Source organism: Hydra vulgaris, chromosome 01 (genome assembly GCF_038396675.1).
Source record: "Hydra vulgaris chromosome 01, alternate assembly HydraT2T_AEP".
Classification (NCBI taxonomy): Eukaryota; Metazoa; Cnidaria; class Hydrozoa; order Anthoathecata; family Hydridae; genus Hydra; species Hydra vulgaris.
Genome location: NC_088920.1, coordinates 36834933 through 36844781, shown reverse-complemented (window position 1 = coordinate 36844781; position 9849 = coordinate 36834933). Strand labels below are relative to the sequence as shown.

At 26.1% G+C, this 9849-nt stretch overlaps 1 long non-coding RNA gene across 1 annotated transcript; it reads left to right on the top strand.

Annotated features, from left to right (window-relative positions):
• The first annotated feature begins 1147 nt into the window (after positions 1-1147).
• On the top strand, positions 1148-3862 carry LOC101234856 (uncharacterized). The gene is made up of 2 exons (XR_010635830.1): positions 1148-1368; positions 2708-3862. It is a non-coding gene; the product is annotated as an uncharacterized LOC101234856 (long non-coding RNA).
• The last annotated feature ends 5987 nt before the right edge of the window (positions 3863-9849 follow it).

Here is a 9849-nt window from a genome sequence, read left to right as displayed (position 1 = left end):
GAAGTTTTTTTCTTACTCTATCGTTTAAAAGGTCCTAATAAATTTTTAAAGACATTTTATTGTATTAAGAGGCTCTATGAAATGATTGAGGTGGTTTTGCATCACCTATAAGTTCTTTACATCACCTATATCTTCTTTGCATCACCTATATCTTCTTTGTGTCAGGTTTAAAAAATGGTCGAACATTAGTTTATATAACATACAACGATATATAATAGGCTCCAAAAACGCAATCTTTTGTAAAACATTCTTATTTGACATGAATATAACCTTATAAATGTTTGGAGTTTGCTTCGTGTTTGGGAGGTTAGTTACTTTAAACACCGAAAAAAAGGCGCATTTGTTCCTAAAATTCATTTATACATTTGAAAAACAATTAATAAAGTTTTTTTCTTTTTTCGTCAAAGTTTGTCGTTTTTGTCGTCTACTTAAAATCGGGATATTTTGATATAAAAAATTTGATTTTTTTTAACTTTTCTTATAAACTACAATTATATATATATATATATATATACATATATATATATATATATATATATATATATATATATATATATATATATATATATATATATATATATATATATATATATATATGTATATGTATATATATATATATATATTTATATATATACATATATATATATATATATATATATATATATATATATATATATATATATATATATATATATATATATATATATATATATATATATATATATATATATGTATATATTGTATATATATAAAATGGTTTCATAGTAATGTACATGATGTACATGATATTGAATGTCGCCACATTTTTATAGACTCATTTGTTTTTAGGGCTTTGAAATTTTTTTTGTGTGTTTATATACATGTATATATAACTCGTTATTATTTAAATCTTTTCATTATAAAAAAAGTTTATTAAGCATCCTTAATAAAAATATACAGGTATATTTGAAAACTTTGCGCACGACCATGCAGATTCAATAAGCGCATATGAATACTTTATATAAGTGAAAGTAAGATAATATTTAAAACATGTACAAAAAGCGTTCAAAAATGTGGATAATGTTTTATAAACATGTTTACTTAAGTTTTTTGCAATATTATATTTCCGTTTAAATATATAGATGAGGTTTCCCTTGTTTTAAATATCACTTGCCAAATTTTTCACTATTCAATAACTTGTTGCAAAAATATCAGATTGTTATTAGTGAATTATGTCATAAATAATTGAATCATTTGTTTAAATCACGAGTGATGCTTTTATTTAAAACCGACCAGTAATGGTTTTGTTGTCAACTCAAAATGATTGAAGATTTCAAAAGACAAAAGTTTATAAAAAAAATAACTGACATATTCGCATTTTTAGCATTGGCAAGTGTATTTTTATTGTAGTAAATTACAAAGCTTCTGATTATATGGCAACATATAATTTGTAACAATAAATAATTCTTTTGACTTTTTATATTTAGTTGTTGATGTTTAGTATTTTCAATTAAATAAATTATTTTATATTTTATTTTTAGTTAAGTTTTAAAATATTTTTAAACGTTGACCAAGTTTTTTTTCTTTTCTTGTTTTAAAAGTTAATTTTTAACAAGAAAAGAAAAAAAGTTAAACAAACCAAAGTAATTATATTAATAAACAAAAACAATAAACTAATTATAAGATCTAATTTCAACAGATAAAAATTAATCATTATGATTAATAATATCGCAGTCTGTTAATAAATATTTAATTTGTTAAATTTGTATTTAAAACAGGTTTCAACTTCTTTTTTTTATATAACTGTTTATTATGCAAGAGATATACTCGATTATGATTAGCTTACGAAATTGGGCTCTCCATAAATTACGTGACGAATTTTCTTTGTAACTACACTTCTTTGTTGCAGATCGTAACGCTCCCCCTTCCTCTAAAATTATACAACAAATTTGTAACCCGCAATATATATATACATATATATATATATATATATATATATATATATATATATATATATATATATATATATATATATATATATATATATATATATATATATATATATATATATATATATATATCAGTTAAATAAGCACTTGATTTTTTATTAAAACAGTTGATGACGTCATGACATCAATGGCATCATGAAAAGTAATATTAGTAGCATGAAGCACAATATATGATTTTCAAAATTTTAAAAAAATAGGTTCCATTGTTTTATGTTTATAAATTTTGGTTTTTTATTTCTATTTTGAACTCGTTGTCTATAATAGCGTAGCCCAGTTGTTAGAATTCCGAGTAAGAATCAAGAGTTCCAGAGCTCGATGTTGGTTTTGGCCCAGATAAACTATATTGGTAAGGAGGGAGGCGTGAATAGCTAAATACTCTATGTCAGTGCTTTGTGATAAGACTCTAAGGAGCATCTTTAATAACCCCCCCCCCCCATCTACAAAAAATAATTTCGTCTATATCTAAACCAGTTTTAAAGGTTTTTGCTAATGGCAAGTATTCATACTTATTTAATATAAAATATTAATTTATTATATTTATAATTATACATAGTATAATCCTACTAATTCAATCTATCAATTACCCATGTTTTTGATATATCATGCAATTGATGTATGTTTTTTTGTTATTTCCTAGCCAATATTGTTAATATTGGCTGGAAAATTAATGTTTTTATAATATTATTGTTTTTATAATATCCAAATTTTTTATTTTTCAGGTCGATTCTGCAACTACATATGGCATTGTAATTTACATATGGATGAAACAAACCACAGTATTAAGAGACATTACTTCGCTGATTTGTTCGATTGAAATTGTGTGTTTACTACCTATATCTAGTCTGTCCTCAGTTATTTTATTAAAAACTAGAAGCTTCAAATGTCATCAACGATTAGACGCAATTGGAGCATGGCTTCTTATTCAATTCATAAACCTTTTTGGAAACATTGGACTAATAGTAAGCATTGTGAGGCCTAATATAAATATTTTTACTCGTGCCAGTTTTCCTCTAATAGCTTTTATATGGTGGAAGGTTGCTTTTGCTTTTTTTCAAGTTATTTCGGTTATATATTCAGCATGCGTTGTTTTAAAACCGTATACTGTCAAAGCCGAAGAGTCTGGTACGAGGGCAATGGGTCTAAACATCTACACATATTATACCGATGGAAATAGTAACCCAACACACACAAACACTCAAGCTAGCACAACAGTTTTAACAACAAGTCACCAGTCAATAAATGGTTCTAAAATGGGAACATTTAACCAAGGTTATTTACAAGATTATATAATTGAAAGTTGATAAACAATTTTACCAATATTTTATCAATAACCGAGAGCCGAAATGTAGCAAAAAATAACGGTAGTTATTTTATCTTTTTTCTAGACTTTTAAGATTATTTCTACGCTGAACTTAAAAAGCTCATTTAATTATTTCACAGTTTCAAAAAAATGACTCACTATTGTTAGTGAATATAAAAGGTATGTGTCCGTTGGAATGTAAAACTATGTTTATAGTTAATTTATATCTTCAGCTTTTGACTGCGTACACTGACACTTTTATGGCAACAATATCTAGAGAAATTTGAATAATTTCTCATGAAAATTATATTCCTATTTTATAAAATCAAGTTTAGGGTTAAAAAAGGGCTATCTTTATTGTGAATGGAAAATGTGTATATAAAAGCATGTTTAAACATGCCTTTGAAATCAGCAGAATGTAAAATCAACTAGAGTTGAAAATTTCCGGAAATTTTGGGAAATAAGTTATTTTATAACTAATTTTATGTCTTATTTAGGCAGTTGTTATGGACAATTTTGTGGTAAAATATTGTGAAGTAGATTCTAAAATTTCTAAAAAGCTCCCATTGAAAAACACTTTTTTTGGTATTTTGTTGAGTTTTTTTATTATAACTTTAAGTAGCAACTATGATCAATTGTTTTCAAATTTTTCCAAAACTTTTTTATCCTGTTATTTGCTAAGCATATTGATGTTCATTGCCGTAGCAATTTTTATTTAAGGCTTAACATAACTTGCATCCCATCCCTAAAGGGGATGGGGCTTTTTTCAATATTCATTAAATTGGCCAACAAGTTACTGAAATCTGTAAAATTATATATAAAAAGATTTGATTGAATATTTACAGTACTTTACAATTTTTTCTTGATTTAAATTTTTTATTGATTAATGAAAAGCAAAAAGTAAAGAAATTTTTATTGCTAAGTTTAAACTATTTTAAAATATAGTTTGCAATAAAAACAAAGAACTAATAATTTCAAGGTCATAAATTCCACCCCTATGTTTAAATAAGTGTTTTTAAGACTTCAGTCTCACTCCCACAACTAGGGCACTTTTGACTTAATAAATCAATAAATGGGGCGGTGAATCCGTAAAAAAGTACCAACTGGTTTCTTAAAAATAATAAAATAGGTCCTTAAAAACTAAAATTCATCCGAGTGAACTGTGTTGAAAATCGTCAAAAAACGGACTATAACTTGAAAATCACCTTCTTTGTGGGGGTAGAACACCCCCTTCCCCTTAAAATCATCTTTGTATGCAATCTTTACACATAAAAAATCTTTTTTCTTTAAAAGACTCAACAAAAATAATACACAATAAAACTTGTTAATCTAAAAAGATTTTATTCTTTGTATTTTGTGAATATATTACATTATAGTTAAGAGAAGTAGAAGCAAGAAATATGTGATACATAAAAAGCTCAATAGACAAGCAAACTCGGAAAACATGTTTTTTTCGTTGTCTTACAAAACTAATGTAGGTTAAAGTAACATATGATAACTTCACATTATTGCTTCTTAAAACTAATAGTCCCAATAAAAGATGGATATTTTTCGCTTGTGGGTCTTAATTATTTTATGATTTTTGTTGAAATATTTAAAGAATACCCAAATCCTACGATGAGAAAACGCATATTTTAGTAACAAAGAATTATATAAAAATAAATAATAAGTATAAGTTTATCGCAATAAAATTTTTTTGAAAATTTCGGGAACTTTAGAGCAAAATTTCTCGAAAAGTTTCCGGAAGATTTCCAAAAATTTTACGGAGATTTTCCTAAAACTAACAAAAAAAAAATTTATTAATAAAATAAAAAAGATAAAAATATATCTACAAATAAAAAGAAAAGAAACTTAATTATTCAATCTAGTAACCGATTTAACAAACTTAAACAGATTTTTTTTAAAAAGTGAATTTGACCATAAAAATTTTTTTGTAAAGAGCTCACTTTTTCACTTTAAAAAAAACCACTCATTTTTAAATAAACGATTCACTCTTTAATTAATTCACTCTAGGCACAGCAAAGTTAGGATTTTAATATAAATTGTATTTTTATTGACATAATAATAGTAAATAAGACCACAACATTACACAAAAAATCAGATCTTTCTTAATTATAAAACTTTTGCGGAATGCCAGTTTTATAGATAAAACGTTTTGCTTCTCAAAAATTTCTCTAAAATTTTAAAAGATTCAGAGCGATAAGATTTAGTGTATTTTTTTTTTTTTTTTACCTTTAAAAAAAAATTTTGCATTAGTATATTGTTGTTTTAAGAATAGTTGTATATATATTTTATATATTTTTACATTTTACTTATTTCATATTAACAAGCACAGCCTCGTTTTCACAGAATGTTTTATGAAAAGCTCTATTATGGTGAGTTCCTTCTTGTCTGTTTTTCTATGGAAACAATAAGGAAAAGGAAAAATAATCACATAAACATGCGTACTTTCAATTTTAATTTTTTTAAAATAAAACCTCGCATGCTCACATGATGATTTTTCTTTTCTTTTTCCGTTCTAGTAAAAAACAGACAAGTGAAAACTCACCTTAACATAAAATGTTGTTGTACCTGTTTACATGTTTCTTTCAAACTACTAACATTTTCAAACTACTAACTTATTTCCTTGGATTTCTCAGGACTTTTAAAATATTCTTTTTTTTTTTTTTTTTTTATCTTGTTCTTTATTACTTATGGCAATATTTAAGATAAAAATACAAGTATATACAAAAGAAAAATTAAAGATATTGTTAAAAAATAAAGAATAAAAATAAAGAACGCGGATACTCAAATAAGACCATCAAGTCGTGTAATAGAGAACCGCTGTTGAAGAAATTAGCGAAAAAATTTAAACTTTTCTTTTGCCGTTTACGACATGAATGAAATGAACTACTTAGTCTTTCGAATCAATGACTTGTGTGAACAAATACAATTTTCACTAAAAAATTTAATTTTCAATAAAAAATTTTCCATTTTTTTCGAAATATCACTTCTTGCGACCATTGAATCTTATTTATCAGATATAATCTCTTAAGTCTTAATTGTCGAACTTTGCCCGAAGAGAAATGTCTTTTACCCTTAGATCAAAGAGAAATGTCTTTCCAAAACTTGGTATTGATAAATTGAAACACTATCTGAGAAAAACGTTTCAAATTATTTATATTTGCCTTTATAACTTTATAAAAAATATTCTCTATAACAAATATATTATATTAAACCTTAATCATACTGACAATAAAACACGTTTAATTTCAAAACCGTATTAAATTGTTATTGTAAAAAGCTGTACAAAACTGAAATAAAACAAGACTGCGAGGTTGTTTTATCAAAATAAAAAGCTTGTGATAATATAAAACAACGTTGTTTTATTGCTGTTTTATACAGTTTATACGACTAAAAACACAAAACGCACTTAAAACAAAACGTTCAGTATTAACGGGGAATTAGTAGTATAATTGAAAGGCTTTTGTGAAACAATGACAAGCCACAACAACAAATATTTGAGAAAGATCACTTTTAAGTTTTATTTAAATCTATAAAATTAGTGCTTACAGTAAGATGATTTTATAATTATAGCTCCAATTTTAAGAATTATGGCTTAATATCTTTTTGGCTATTGCGTATACTATTTATGATTATAAAAATGATAATAACTCATTTTTGAAAAAAGTGTGGCTTGTCATTGTTTCACAATAAGCCCTTCAATTATTCCAGCGGCAAGTCAAAATGACGCCTTTGCGTTGAAAAGATAAAATTTTGAAATGTTATTTATAACCTTTGAAAGCTGTAATTGAACTCTCTTAAAAGTTGACTGGATAAGTTTTTAAAATCTTTTCGAACTATTAAAAAGTAATCGCAACAAAAATCAAGATCTACATAAAGTTTTTTGAATACCTTGATTAGACACTTCAACATCTGAGATATGGAAAATCGATAAAACACGAATTAAGAAAAAAGATCTGACGTTTTATGCCGACACTAGTTTGAGGTGTATGTTCTTCCATCGTTCAACCGATGACTTAAAATACAATAACTTTTTATTTGTTTATTGCAAAAATAGAACCACAGCTTCACAATGGTACCAAAATTATTTTTTTGAGATTTTCATTTTTAAAGATAACTTGAATAAAAAAATAAGGTCATTTTATAACTTAAATATTTTTGAAAGTATTAACCGTTTTTTTAATTTAATAACAAATTCGCAGATATTGAAGTGTCTTATCAAGGTATTCAAAAAACAATTACTTTACGTAGATCATGATTTTTATTGTAATTAAAAATTGTTACTTTTGTAAAAGAACGGACGTGATGGAACGTTGATACGGTTCTTAAAAACTTTTTTTGCTAAAAGCGTCTAAAGTCATACAAAAAAATCATAAATTTTGTGGTTGAAAAGTTTGGTATTTTTTTAAACGTTAATATTTAGCTCCAACTTATAGTATTTGTTTTGTTTTCATTGTTTAAAAAAATGTTAAAATGCCTACCTCGGTACTAGGTATAAATATCAAAGTTTTTGACAATTTTCACTACTTGTTTAAACCCTATTTTTTGCTTCCCCGTTTATCTACAGGTTTGTAATGTTCTTAAAGCACATTTTTTTGGCAATAAACTAGTTATATCTTTCCAGAATTTTATTTTGTTTTGTAGTATATTTGCTGGGTTTAAAAACAAATTGTATTTTTTTTAAATATAAGGATATAAAACATCTTTTTTTAAATCCAGCAAAAACACTGCCTTGACATTTATTAATTCAATTATAATCTAGAAATTAATCATTAATAGTAATTATAAATAACAATAAACTAACTCTAAATATTGTTTGCAAGTTTTTCTAAACTTCCATCTTTTAGAAGGAATGCTTTGATTGCTTATGACGTCTTAAAACAATATCATTGAATTTTATTTCTCAAGTATGGAATATGTGATCGGTTAACTTTAAATTATGATAATTACGCGGTATTTAATTGTAATTATTTAACTACAAAGACTGTTTCAAGAAAAATAACGTATTTTTACTTTGATCTCACTCCAGCTATATTTATATATGTACCAAAGAACATATTATAAATATACTCTATAGTGAAAGAAAAAAAAGTCGTACATTTCATAATTCAGAGCGAAGAGTAACTTTGCATTTTTTACGTAAATAATTTGATCAACGATTTTTGAAAAACAGTGTCTATTAGGCCAGCGTTAATTATTAATTATTTGTACGCGCCTACAAATAAATACAGTTTAAATTTACACTTCACAGCGCCTATCTTAATTTAAATCTTCTGATGCAAGTTATTTTTGCTGTCCCTGAGTAGGTCAAAGTACGTACGCTTAAATGCAGCTATCAAATTAAAAAAAAACTTAATATAAATACAATTAATTATTTATAATCAACAATAGTTCATAAACACGTTTGGACCCGCATTTAACTGCATTATAAAATAACTAATGAAACCACATCCAGTAGACTAAACAAACTTGTCAAAACGAGTCTAATGAATATTACAGTGAATATATACAGTGCCAAAAACCTTTAAAGAACTAAACCAAATCGTACGTTTGTTTGCATTTTACAGACCCAGCTGAAACTGAGATACGATAACTTTTCAGCCTATTTTCATTATTTGATTCACCATCATCTATTCACACAGATCGTGGAACACAGTTTGAAAGCATAAAACTTCAGTTGTTTTTAGAAAAAACGGTGTCATGAAAATTAGAACTAATCAATATTACCCACAAGGCAACAATCATTACACTAAAACAATCAAAACACTAAAAGCTGTTAATCTAGCTCTTAAGCATTAAGTCTAGGAAAAGAAAGATGGGATGTAGCATTGCAAATGGCTCTATCCTCTGTAAGAAGATTTCTGTGTACTTCTACCAACGAAATATCCTATCATCTTAAAGAACTTTTAACGCTTATTGATAATAATTACAGTTCTACCAAACTTTCTAACAGAACAGGATTCCACAAACCTATACAGACGTCAGATACAAATAAAGGGAGATCCACTCGTGGACACAGATCAATTTTTAGAAACAATATCTTTCCACTTTGTACGTTTCAAATTTCAAATTGGAAAAATTGATATTGTTTATAAAAATTTCATTTAATTACAAGATTTTAATCCACCAACAGAACTAATCCCACAACAGTTCGACAAAATTTTTATTAGCAACGATATCCACATTTTCGGAAATAAAAAACAAAGACATTATTAAACGAAACCAACAAAGTAGTTACAACTATGAGGGCCATGTTTCAGTTGTGTGTTTATATTAAGCTAAAAAAAAAAGGCATAACTATACTGCTCCATCACATTTTAGTCATAAGTTGCAGCAATTAGATCGGTCAGCGTATGGGCCACTGATACGTTATTACAATGCAGCCTGTGATAACTTGGTTGCTTCTAATCCAAGACTAATCACCTTATATAATATAGCTGCAGCTGTGAGGAAGGCTTATGCACAAGCTTTTACTATATCTAATATATCTGTAGGATTTGCTGTGGCAGGAATTGAATCCTTTAATCCTAACATATTTTCTGATAATGAAATTTTTTC